The 13,600-nt window shown below is 42.9% G+C and overlaps 1 protein-coding gene across 8 annotated transcripts in view; it reads left to right on the top strand.

Annotated features, from left to right (window-relative positions):
- The window catches only part of PLD5 (phospholipase D family member 5), a 208,248-nt gene that overhangs the window by 82,328 nt on the left and 112,320 nt on the right, over window positions 1–13,600 (top strand). Inside the window, exon 1 of one of the 8 annotated variants that reach the window (XM_053301517.1) lies at window positions 10,582–10,598. The exons of 5 other annotated variants lie outside the window; for them this stretch is intronic. The gene's annotated coding sequence lies outside the window, so the exon portion shown is untranslated. Of the gene's footprint in view, window positions 1–10,581; window positions 10,599–10,888; window positions 11,092–13,284; window positions 13,500–13,600 lie in introns of those variants that run through there. 2 more of the 8 variants (XM_053301506.1, XM_053301495.1) reach the window with 2 other exon arrangements.

The following is a 13,600-nucleotide window of genomic DNA, read 5'->3' as shown; positions in this document are numbered from 1 at the left end:
ACAGTGTAGATTTAATTTTTCTTATTGTTTATATACAGTAAAAGTAATTCTTGTAATCTCTAGAGCAAGAAGGATTTTCATGCTAAGTGGGAAGCAGAAGAAAGTAGAAAAGATTGAAGATGCATTTTATTCAGAAGGATGTAGCAATGGTAAATAATCACACATGTTTATAAATAATGAATTGGACCTGTCAGGAACAAAAGCCTGACATAAAAAATTTTAAAAAATTAATGTGTGGCTTTCTTTTAGTATTTTTCTAGTATGCAGCTTTTAAACAGGATTGCACACGTTTATTTATTTATTATTTGATTTATATACCACCCTTCTCAGGGCGGTTTGCCTCAAGATATGTAATATTTCTTTCTGAATAAAGTAGTTCTTTGTAGATCACTATTCTAACCTTAGTTGTGCTGTTTTAAAGGCTTGACTTTAAGAAGTCCCAAGTGGTAGCACTGCTTCATGTTCTTAAGAACATGTATTAATAACAACCAAAACTGAATGTTTGCATTTTTCTTCTTCTTGACGATCAGTTGTTTCTTGCCCAGAGAACAATTTGTTATGGGGCAGCTAACAAAGTTGTTTTTTAAATTATTATTATTATTTTATTAATTTACTACTAGGGATGTGCATCGAATTGCTTCAGCGCACATACAAGGGCGGTGAGGGGTTCTCTTAAGGAGAGGCGGGCAGGTCCTACACATGCACATCCGGGATATTATGCAACATAATAATATTATGTTTCAGGTCAGACTAATGCAGCACTCACACTTTGAGGAATGGGTGATTTTTGCCAGTCCCTCTGAAGCCCACCATGCCCCCCCCAATATGTCCTTGAGAGTCAAATGATCCTCAGGGACATATTTTCAGGGTCCTCCAAGCCCCTGCCGGCCCATTGTGACACTGTTGAAGCAGAAATATTTCTGTGCAAGTGGCAGCTTGTGCCACTTGCCCCTTTAAAGTGCCGTGCCGATGGACCGCATTGACATTTGCTGGCTCCACAAATGGCATCAACACGTGCACCAATGCCATTTACATGCCCATGCCATGCGAGGGATGCCGGAGGACACATCCCATCAGCATGGCATTTTAAAGGGGCAAGTGGCACAAGCTGCCACTTGCACAGAAGTATTTCTGCTTCAACAGCACCATGGCGGGCTGGCGGGGGCTTGGAGGACCCGCAGGTAGGACCTGCCCGCCTCCCCTTAAGGGAACCCCTTGCCCCATGCCAAAATGTTTTGGCACCTCTCCAAAGAGGCATCAGAACACTTGCGGCTCATCTCTAGTTACTGTTTCTACCAATATTTATATAATATTTTTCTACAAAAGTTCTCAAAATGGTTCACATAGAATGAATGGTTCCCTGACCCAAAAGGCTCACAATCTGAAAAGGAAACACAAGGTAGACACCTACAAACACTGGAGAGATGCTGTGCTGAGGTTGGATAGGGACAGTTGCTCTCCCCTGCTAATTATAAGAGAATCACCACATTAAAAAGGTGCCTCTTGGCTTAGTTAGCAGGGCTCCTAGAGCGTCCCTGCAATCTCTCCTTATGTGCACACTTCTTCGGTCAGGATGTCAGCCAGTAAGTCCAGAGCAGCTTCCTGTGCTGAGCAGGGAATTTGTACAGAAGACCTCTAAGTTCCCTTCCGGTTCTAAAATTCTATCATTCTAACTGCCCTGGAGAACTAGCTACAGAAACAATTATATGACCCAGTCCAAGGAACTGTGAGTCCGGCAGATATTAGCATCTCTAAACCAAGGTTGCTTGCTACAGTGGGATCTGAATAAGGTTTTAGTATCTTCCCCTAGGTAAGGCTGTGAAGCATACTCACAACCAGTCACTTTGTTGGCCTGACCTTGGGCCTGGAGACAAAGTAGGTTCAGAAGCCTTCTTTATTCAGACAAGACTGCAACAAATTCTGGGCAGCTTGCACTTAGAAAACAGAAAGCTAAGCCACATCTAACCAAAAACAACCTGATTTCAAAGAGACAGGACATATATACTACAAGGGTAATTCAAACAGTATTATGTTAATTAACACATTTCTGGACATGGGCTTTTTCCCTATGAAGAATGCTGTTATGAGCTCAGCTTAGCAGATATGCATCTGGAAAGTTTTTCAACATATACATGTAGCCCTTTCTCCAAACTAATTAATAACTAGCATGTAAGGCTCTCCGTTTGTTTAATTTTACTTCAGGCACTGAATAATTTCTCCATATCTTCTCTTTCAGAACATAAGAATTATATAACAATTTAAGGTTGCTCTTAATAGTGAGGTCATTCACACAATCAAAATCCGAAGCTATTCCGACAATCAGTAGAAAGTGGGCTAAGGGAACCTAGCCCACTTTCTACTGATTGTGGGAACCACCAGGTTCGTGGGTGAGCCTGATGATTCCCGGCGGCTAGCCCACCTATTTCACCCTCCTCACCTTAAGCTAGCTCCGTTAACCTCGTTTTATTGCTCATGTACCACTGCGGTGCACAGCGACACTTGAGTAGACCCCCCGGCCGGGAGGCTGCAAGCAGCCTCCTGGGCTCAGGGGTCCCCTCAGAATGCCCCGAGCACTTGTGTGGGGCATCCTGGGACCTCCAGGGGCTGGGTGGTTCCCGATCTCGGCAGCCCCCACCGGCTCCGTGACGGAGCTGGTAGTTGTGTGGGCAGCTGATCCAGCCACCCAGGGTTCCAGGCATGATCGTCTGTGGCTAAGCCTGCTCTCCCCGCATAGCTCATTGAGGTGCTTCACAGTAATCATGTGAAGCACCACGTGTTCTACCAAACACAGTTTGTTACCTAAAAGGTAGGTAGCTTTTCCTCCTACCTTGCTTCCACACAATCACTTCTACCCAGGTTTTCCTCTTACCTTGCTTCCACACAACCGGAAATTGGGAGCATACACAGCTCCAAAACCCGGGTAGAACACAGTGGAGCAATTCTCACGACCAACAAAAATTGGGCTAGGAGAGCCTAGCCTGACTTTTGTTGGTCGTAAGAACCACCGGGCTCGCAGCTGAGCCCGGTGGTTCTTGAGCGGGTAACCCTCTCGAGAACCCCGATAAAAAGGTTTGCGGAGTGAGCACTCCAGCAAACCTGCTTTTTAGGCTCGTGAGTAGCTGTGGCATGGTGCCACGCTGCGCCTACTCATGAGTAGACCCCTGGCTTGGAGGTGAAAAGCCGCCTCCCGGCTCGGGGGTCTCCCCGGTATGCCCTGCGCACTCGCGCAGGGCATACTGGGGCTTGCAGGGGCCAGCCGAGTCACAGAGTCAGCCATCGTGTGGGCGGCCGATCCAGCCACCCAGGGCTCCCTGCCCGCTCATGAGCGGGAAGAGCGGGCTTAGCCCGCTCTCCCCGCAGTTTTAACAAAAGCGGGTCTCACGGATCATGAGACCCACCTCAGTATTTGATTGTGTGAATGGCCTCGGTATGTATTTATCATATATTTATTATGGTATGGTATAGATCCCCTTCATGCACTGCTTGTTAGGCAACAAGCTGGCCCCTTCAGGAAACAGAATAATGGATTAGATAGAATTTATTTAAGAGGCTTAAATATTGGCTTCATGATCTAGAAACCTCTTTGCTGTATTATTCTTCAAACTGTTCATAGTACATGAATAATTTTGTAAATGCACCATGAGCACAGATTATACTTTTCTTTTCTCTAACTGCAGGGTCATTAGAGTAAAAAGTAGAAAACAAAGATAATTACTTTCCTAAGTAATTAATTTGAAAACATCAGGCTTTTCTAAGTTCAAAGAATGAGGACCAAATTTATTAGTATATTATTTCCTTCCCTGAGCACTAATTCTCAAGGGCATAGCTTCTGAAAGGCATAACTTCTGGAATTATATACACAATCTTTGTTCCGTTTCCTTTATCTCATGAGCTCTCTGAAAGGCATATGTAATTCTGAGTGTACGTCTTTGATACAAAATATTACATGAGTTAAATAAAGCAACCCTAGTTTTTCCTGTGCCATAAGAAGACTAACTATAAGAAGAGCCAGCAAGATCAGACCAAAAGTCCATTTGACCTTGCATCCTATTTGCCATCATGGCCAACCAGATGTTTTCAGCAAAGTCAACAAGTAGAGCATGAAGGTAATTCCTCCTGCACTAATGGCCTTTAGCAACAGGAATTCCATGGCATACTACCTCTGAATGGTGTGATTCTTTTTGCTGTCATGAATTTGTCTAAGGCTAGTAAGGCTATTTTGCATTATAGCCTGTTCATATATTTATTCTTCTTCACTGCCCCTGAATAACAAAAATACCAACCAGAAAATATTTATCGTCATTGGCTGCATGGTGGACAGCTCTACATTGACATTAGGGGCCTGCTGGGGCTGCTGCACCTTACTTTGAAACATAGTCCCTATGGTATCCTGCAAAGGGGCCGCTATGGAAGGACTTAAAATAACTTCCAGGCAATTGTGCAGCACTGTTTCTGGAAGTGCTACTGCACAAGTGCCCAGAAGTGGTTTTGAGTCGTTCCTCAGCAGCCCCAAACACCATTGGGGTTGCCTTTCAAGTTTCACAGCAGCCCTGGCAAGTTCCTAACTTTGACGTAGGGCTGCCTGTCATGTTGGCCACTATTAATTTTCATACATCTGCTAACTAGGCAAAGAAGCACCTTTAAAAAGAGATGATTCTCTTTCTATTAAGCAGGGGAAGAGCAACTGGCCCTATTTAACCTCAACAACACAACATCATTTGCCCCCACACCCCAGCCACAAGGAAGACACAGACACATTTCCATTTGGGTAAAAGGGGCCACAACTTTATTAAATAATCAAATTGGCATGTGTAGGGCTGCCTGTCATGTTGGCCACTATTAAGTTTCATATGTCTGCTAACTAGGCAAAGAGGCACCTTTTAAAAGTGGTGATTTCATTTATATTAAGCAGGGGAAGAGCAACTGGCCCTATTTAACCTCAACAACACAACATCCATGCAGCAGCCCGCCTCCTCATGGGTGGCTGTAGATTTGATAGTGTCACACCTCTTTTATGGTCACTGCACTGGTTGCCTGTTCGCTTCCGGGTCCAAGTCAAGGTGCTGGTTCTCACCTACAAAACCCTTATGGCCTTAGCACCTGTATATCTCCAGGATCGCCTCTCTTGGCCAGTTGTATCCTGTCCTGTGAGGTCTTCTCAGCTGGCCCCCTTAGTGTCCCGGGCTCTTTTGTAGTGCGTGTTGCCTGGGTCCATAGGAGGACCTTCTCTGTGGCCGCCCTTCTTCTTTGGAACACTCCCCCCCATTCATTCAGACACCTCCCTGGTTGCTTTTAAGGCCCTTTTAAGACATACCTGTTTCACCAGGCGCTTGCCCTTTAATGGTTTTCTTTCTTTCTTTCTTTCTTTCTTTCTTTCTTTCTTTCTTTCTTTCTTTCTTAATTGATTGTTGTTGGTATTTCTGTTGTTCACCACCTAGAGTCTTTGGAGGAGGCGGTATATAAGAACTTTCAATAAACAAACAAACAAACATCCTTTCAGTGGCTGCTGTTGGCATCTACCTTGTGTCTTTTTTTAGACTGCGTGTCCTGAGGACAGGGAATTATCTTCCTATTCTTTTTCTGTAGAAACCTTTTTGTTGAAAAGCAGAATATAAACAACAGTTATAGTAATTATCCTTATTTTCTTGCTCCCTATGGAAAATGTTTAAACACAATTAGCCTAATCAGTTTACAGCTATTCAACTGTATTATAAATCAAATAAAATTTAATATTATACGCTCAGTGCTTGTCACTAGAATATTGGAAGGTAGCAGCAAAATTACTACTTAGTGATGAATTGTGTAGAATACTGCCTGCATGCTTTCCCTTATATTTCCACAAGTAAAAGGGCTAAAGGATTACATCTCTTTTACATCCCTCCTTTTTTTTTTTAAGCTTCAAATTAAATGAAAGCTCAAAATTCAGAGAATGGCCTGGAATATCCCTGAGGGCCTCTGGCTAGGTGGCTATAGCCTTGATTGCCTGGAAGCAATTCTTATTTGCTGCAGGTCAGAAGCAGCTCGTCCTAATAAACCAGAGGTTCACCAAATGAATCACAGCTGCCTCTGGTTCCTAGCAGCTCTGCTTGCTCCTCTCTTTCTCATCCACTTCCGTACTGGCATTAATGAGAGCTGTGCTGTCTGCAGGCTGGCCGTTGGTCAGGGAGAGCTGTGTGGGCTGGTCAATGAATAACCAGCCTGCACAGCTCTACCTGATGAATGGCCAGCTTGCAGGCAGTGCAGCTCAGATTAATGATGGGGCCGGGCGGGATGAGAGAAAGAAGTGCAAACAGAGCTGCCAGGAACCAGAGGGCAGCTGCACCTCCTTTGGTAACCTCCTGGATGAGCTGCTACTGCTTCAGGTGACCAGGGAAGTAGCTGTTTACTAGGCTTCTGCTACAGAAACATATCGTAGAAGGAAATCCAACATGCTTGGACAAAATATCTTTTCAAATCTGTTGCACTTAAAATAAAGTAAATATGTGGATGGGGTGTTAGTATCGCCGTTCAAGAGAGCAGTAGACACAAAACCAAGACTAACACATTTCTGGTTCAAGATAAACAGACTAATTGTAATGTTATGACAGACTGAAGATCTGAATGGATACTGTTTGTTTCTTCACAGACAGAGTTAATACTAGAATTATACTGGAGCCACTTTTCTACATTTTTCTGATCTGAGTTTACATAGGGCTGGGGCTCAGTTAATTTGAGGAAACCATAACATTGTGACCATTACAGTATATCAAAATGTCATTTATGTAGGCTCACAAAAATGTATGTTCCAGTTAAAGTTCTGATCCCATTAAATGCTAAATACACATTCACAAATCTTAAAGACAGCCAATCCATGGGCTTGTATATCACAATGCAGTGTGCTTTAAGCAGAGATTCCAGTTGCTTCATCCATATTCTGGATCATTTCAAAGTTGACTCCTGGGTTTAGTTTCCACTTTAAGAACATAAGAACAGCCCTGCTGGATCAGGCCCAAGGCTCATCTAGTCCAGCATCTTGTTTCGCACAGTGGCCCATCATATGCCACTTGAAGCCACAGGCAGGAGTTGAGGGCATGCCCTCTCTCCTGCTGTTACTCCCCTGCAACTGGTATTCAGAGGCATCCTGCCTTTGAGGCTGGAGGTGGCCTATAGCCCTCCGACTAGTAGCCATTGATAGACCTCTCCTCCATGAAATTATCAAAACCCCTCTTAAAGCCATTCAGGTTGTTGGCTGTCACCACATCTCCTGGCGAGATGTGGATAAGCACTTTGATAAGCCACTGTTGTGAAATGTGAAAATAAGTTGTGAGACAAGGGGGCTATTCTCACGACCAGCAAAAATTGGGCTAGCAGAGGCTAGCCCAATTTTTGTTGGTCATTAGAACCACTGGGATCACAGCTGAGCCTGGTGGTTCTGGAGCGGCTAACCCGTTCAAGAACCCCTGGCAAAAAGCAGGTTTGCGGAGTGAGTAGCTGTGGCACGCCTGCACGCTCGCGTAGGGCATACTGGGGCTTGTGGGGGCCCCCCACTCCTTGGAGCCGGCCATTGTGTGGGTGGCCGATCGTGAGACCCGGTCCAAGGTGAGGCTCAGGAGCTATAGTTGCCTTTCCACACAGTCTTTAAATTAATTGTCTCCGACCATAGGGATGCTTTTTCCTTCATTTGAAAATGGTGTTGTCAGATCCCAGCTCTACACAACTTATTTGTTAGTGCTGGGCAGTCTCCTCTAATTCCACATATGTACATGACTAGGGAAATTTTATAGACTCTTTAGGACTCCTCTGACATCTTGGATACTTTCCCCCTGGCCTGACAGAGACAGCAGGTAAAAAAGTGAGGAGTCTGCCAGTTGAGAGTGCTTAGTCTGCCCCCCTGCTTGATGGTAGGGCCAGCTTTGAATGGCATTACTGAAAAATTTTGAATGGCATTATTGAGTTTGCCCAGGTATTCATATTGGGTTTTTAGCCACCATATTGAGCTTTTTGGGTGGCTCACTTTACTTTCTGCCAAACTCAAGTCTGTATCAGTATGAATCTGATTATTTTTAACAGTTAATATTGTGCTGCATACTTATATTTAGCCACCATATTGAATTCTGGGGATGAGTCACGTTGCTTGGGAATACTATAAGAATCTGACAACATTTCTGCCAAATTGCAGTTCTTTCGAACTATGAATATTAGCAGTTAATATTGCAATTCCTTATTTGTTTGTTCGTTTGTTTATTGAATTTATATACCACCTAATATAGAAATCTTTAGGCAGTGTAAAGGTAAAGTATGCCGTCAAGTCAATTTCAACTCCTGGCACCCACAGAGCCCTGTGGTTTTCTTTTGGTAGAATACAGGAGGGGTTTACCATTGCCTCCTCCCATGCTGTATGAGATGATGCCTTTCAGCATCTTCCTATATCGCTGCTGCCCGATAAAGTACCAGTGGGGATTCGAACCGGCAAACTTCTGCTTATTAGTCAAGCATTTCCCTGCTGTGCCATTAGTTGGCTTTAGGTGGTGTACAGAATTAAAATATAAAACATTTCAAATTTATAAAAAGATAAAAAATCACAATAGATAAAAACACATTGAAAACATCAGAGAAGATGCTCTTATTTTAGCAGGGAGTGCATTCCAAAGCCCTGAGGCAGCCACAGAGAAAGCCCGGTCCCGAGTTGCCACCAAATATGTTGGTGGCAACCATAACCAGACCTCTCCAGATTATCTTAATAGGCAACAGGGTTCATGACAGAGAAGGTGCTCTCAGGCTTTATAGGTAATAACCAGTACTTTGTATTTTGTTCAGATACAGAACTGCAGCCAGCGCAGTTCTTTTAGAATTGGTGTTATATGGTCCCTTTGAGTAAACCCAGAGACCAGTCTGGCTGCCACATTCTGGCTGCCACATGCTGCCACATTCTGCCACATCCACAACTAATTTCTGTAGTTCAGAAACTGTAATTTCTGAACTACATACAAAGGCAGCCCCATGTGAAGTGCATTACAGCAGTCAAGTCTAGAGGTTAACAGCATATGTCCCACTGTTTTAAGGTAATGTGTCTCTTAGTTTAGCTACCATGTTGGATTTTTAGCCACCATATTGAGTTTGTGGGGTGCCCCCATTATTTTCTAAAACCATACGTATCTGACAACATTTCTGCCAAATCTCAGGTCTGTATCACTATTTGAATGATATTGATGATTTTTAACATTTAATGTTGTGATGCCATATCTATTTTTTACCACCATATTGAATTTTGGGGTTGCCTCTCATACTTTCTAAAACCATACATATCTGACAACATTTCTGCCAAATCTCACGCTTTTAATCCAAAGTGAACAATTCAGCTTGTTTTGTCCATTTAGCTGCCCTGCTATAAGCAAGAATAGAAAATTCTGCCTTGTGGCAATAAATCACAGACTGATAGCAACAGCAAAGTCTAATATGTTGCTAATAGATTCACAGAGGGAAAACAAAAACCATTCTAACACAGAAGCTAGGAGGCAACGTACCAACTAGCATACTGCACAGTTCGGGCAGAGTAATGCTGAGTATTTAAAATATGTCAGAATGACTGAATGCTAATGAAAGTGGATTAAATCTGAAGCTGTATAAAGTCTGGTTAACTACTGCACTTGGGTCTTGTTTTCAATCTTGTCACAGACCAATATACCAAGTGAGGCCACAAATGTGTAGGAGTCTATAAAAACAAAGCAAAAATGCATTGCCATGTCTCCACAGAAATGTATGAATATTTATATGTCCTCCATGAATTTTTCTAAGCCTCTTTTAAAGCCATCCATGCTGGTGGCCATCACCACATCCTGTGGCAGTGATTAATTATGGCTCTCAGTTTCATGGGATGACCACTGAATCTAGTGTTGTGAGAGAGGGAGAAAAATTTCTCTTTGTCCATTCTCTCTACTCCATCCATCATTTTGTACACCTCTATCATGTCTGCTCATAGTTGCCTCTTTTCCAAACTAAAAAGCCCCAGATGCTGTAGTCTCGCCCCATAAGAAAGGTGCTTCAGGTCCCTGATCATCTTGGTTGCCATCTTCTGCACCTTTTCAAGTCCTTCAGAACTCTTGCGTAGATGCCATCTGGCCCTGGCGATTTGTTAATTCTTAGTTTTTCAATATGGTTTAGAACATCCTCTCTTGTCACCTCAAATTGGCCCAGTTCTTCAGCATACAAGTCTGAGAAACTCAGTTCTGGAGCAGGTATATGGTCAGTATCTTCCGCCAGGAAGACAGATGCAAATAACTCATTCAGCATCTCTGCAATCTCCTTATCCTTCTTAATAATCCCTTTCACCTCATTATCTAAGGGTCCAACTGCCTCCCTGGCAGGTTTTCTGCTTCTGATACATTTAAAGAAGATTTTGTTATTCCCCTTGACACTAGCTATATGCTCCTCAAACTGTCTCTTTGCATCCCTTATTGTCTCCTTGCATTTCTTTTGAAAGAGTTTATGTTCCTTCCTGTTCTCTTCATTTGGGTTCCATTTTCTGAAGGAAGTCTTCTTTCCTTGTATAACTTCCCTGACTCTTCTTGTTAGCCACACTGGCACCCTCCTGAACTTGGTGGTACTTTTCCTCCTTCTTGGTATACATTCCAACTGAGCTTCCATTATTGTGGTTTTAAATAAGTGTCATGCTTTCTGGAGTGATCCGACCCTCCTGGCTTTCTTCTTCAGCTTCCTTTTTACTAGTCCCCTCATTTTTGAGAAGTTTCCTCTTCTAAATTCTGATGCATCTGTGTCTTACCTGGCATGTGCTATCTCCCTTACCATCATTTGAGCACACATCCTCCTACATTGTGCACATGTCCTCCTACCTCCTATAAGCCTGGGTTTAAAAGCAGATTAACCAGGGGAGGAGAGGTGGGATCAGGAGTGATCCTGGCGCTTCACACAACTGGCCCTACCTGAGAAGACTTTCCACACATAAGTGGCAGCAAGGGTGGAACAAGTCTTTTCTGAGAGCTTAGGGCAGGTGGGTGGGGGGGAACCAGGGTGCTTAAATGATGAGAACAAGGCATTTCTGCTGGATATGGAAAAAGAATAAAAGCCAGTCATCTGACCTGAACAAAGACACAGGTAAATGATTTTGGCAGCAGTGTTCTGGATAGAGGTGTGAGGTGATCGTGTTGTTGTTGTTACAGTGCAGGGCTGTATCTAGGGTAGGGCAGGCAGGGCACGTGCCCCGGGTGCCACTTGAAGGGGGGCGCCATTTTCTAAAATTAAAAAAAAAATTAAATGACCACTGAAAACAAAATGGCCACTACACATACTCAGATGGTCCCTGTGAGGCCCTAGGCCTTGCCAGGCCTCACAGAGGCCATTTGAGCATGTGTGGCAGCCTCCAAAATGGCCACCGCGCTGATCTTTGCAGGCCCAAACAGGCCTGAAAATCAGCCCAGGACGGGCTACAGCAGTGAATTAAGAGGCTGGTGGGGGGAGGGGGAACCTTTGCATACCCCCCACAGGCTTTAGGAAGCCCCCCCCCGAAGGGCCTACAGGTAAACAAAAATTAATTTAATATAAGTCACTGTACACATATTCAGTTTGGCACTATGCACAGAGAATCAGGGCTTGTGAATAGCTGAAGCCCTGAACTGAAGCTTATGAACTAGGATTGTATTCATTTGCTCTTACTTTGCTTCTTGTGATAACTGAGTTGAATGTGATGTCTTAATAATATGGCTATTAATGGTGAGTTTGTCTTTGAATCAGTGTGAAATCCTTAGTATTAAGGCCACTGGGAGTTTCTTGCTCTCTTTCTCTCATTTTAACTGTCTTTCGGAAATACTAGAATATATTCCAAGCAGTGACACAGTTTACGCTGCATATTCTTTAATTATTTTCAGAGTATCTGGGAAAAGCCAAATTTTCCATTTATGTTTAAAACTTATGTAATAGTGATGCTACAATGCACAGTAGAGAATTAGACAGGCAATTCTGTTTAGTTTTCCAAGTACACCTCCACATGTTATTTGGGTATTTCATGAGCCCCAGCATACTGAAATGCGTAGTTTTCCAGCATTTTTTGGTCTGACTATGTCCACTGCTAAATAGTTTTTGAAATATTAAAAGATTAACGAGCTTGACTTGTATTTTTCAGCTGATATTATGGTAAAGTTATCTGAAAGATGGGTGTCAGATGTTTGGACAGGGGGCGCAATTTCAGTGCTTGCCCTAGACGCTATTTTCCCTAGATACGCCTCTGTTACAGTGATAATTAGAACTATTATCAAAAGTTGTGTCTCTTCCACATTCAATTTTGTTTCCTATTCTTTTGTCAAGCATATTCACACTAACAAAAAACTTCAAGGCAACGGAAATGCTTTGTATAAAATCTTGTTAGAATCTCCCTTCCGATTCCCTTCGTCTTCTTTAAAACATGGTCAGAAAAATATATATGGTTAAAGATTCATTTCCTTTCTCCTTTACAAAGAGAATGCATTTTTCTTTGTCTCAACATTGTGTTCTGTATATTATAGACAAATGTGAATAATATACACATATATTATAAGCAAATGTGAAAACAAATTTCCCCTGCTAACTGAGCAAAGAGGCACCTTTTTAAAGTGGCGATTCTCTTTATTGAGCAGGGGGAGAGCAACTGGCCCTACCCAGCCCCAGCACAGCATCCCTCCAGTGGCTGTTACTGGTGTCTATCTTATTTTTCTTTTTGGATTGTGAGCACTTTGGGGACAGGGATCCATCTTTATTTTTATTTCTCTATGTAAACTGCTTTGGGGAAGTTTTGTTGAAGAGCAGTATATAAATATTCATCATATATAAATATTCGCCATCGTCACTGGGAGTGCTGCTACTTCATTGTCAGTATTGCTGTGCTTTATCATGCATTCTAATATCATGCATTCTTTACTGTGTGGCAATTCGAGTCACAGATATCTCTTTTTTGTGTGAGAAAATGCCTTTGTACTGGCAATATGCAGTATTGAGGGACTTTGGGGGATCTGCTGCCAATCAGTGTTGCTGTTAGGTGCCACAGCGCATAATTTGCCATATGGGTCATATGGCAAGGAAATGCTAACTAGATATTCTCTATAAAACATGGCTCATGAAGGGATGTAGATATTAAAACTCATTACTCACTATATTGCTGAGAAGAATGTTATCTAGAAATTCATGATGATTGAACTCTCTTCCATCTCAATTAAGAATGGGCTTGGCTGAATTAATTATTTCCCTCTCCCCTAAATCAGAAAACAACTCACATTATTTCAAGCCTATTTTGAAGTCGGGGCATCATTGTGCCCTCCAGGACATACAGGACTAGTAATTTGAAAACTGGAGATATTAATAAGACTGGAATCTGCTGGATGCAAAAAATGAACTAGGTCAGGTTTGCAAAACTTTTGAGTCACCAGCAGTGGTGGCATCAGAGGAATATGGGGGCGAACACCGAAGGGGCAAACTGTTAGAGAGCTCAGAGGGAAGATTTCTTTATCTGCCCTAGCTACAGTGGAAGTGCACAGGTAAGGAGAGCACTGCTAATTAATATTGTCTGGAAACATGGACTTAGAGTCCTAAATACATTAGTTTCTTTAGGAAATCCATCAGGGAGATTGCTTAAGAC

The sequence above is a fragment of the Hemicordylus capensis genome, chromosome 1 (genome assembly GCF_027244095.1).
Source record: "Hemicordylus capensis ecotype Gifberg chromosome 1, rHemCap1.1.pri, whole genome shotgun sequence".
NCBI lineage: Eukaryota > Metazoa > Chordata > Lepidosauria > Squamata > Cordylidae > Hemicordylus > Hemicordylus capensis.
Note: the sequence above shows the minus strand (reverse complement) of the source record. Positions and strands in the feature narration are given on the sequence as shown.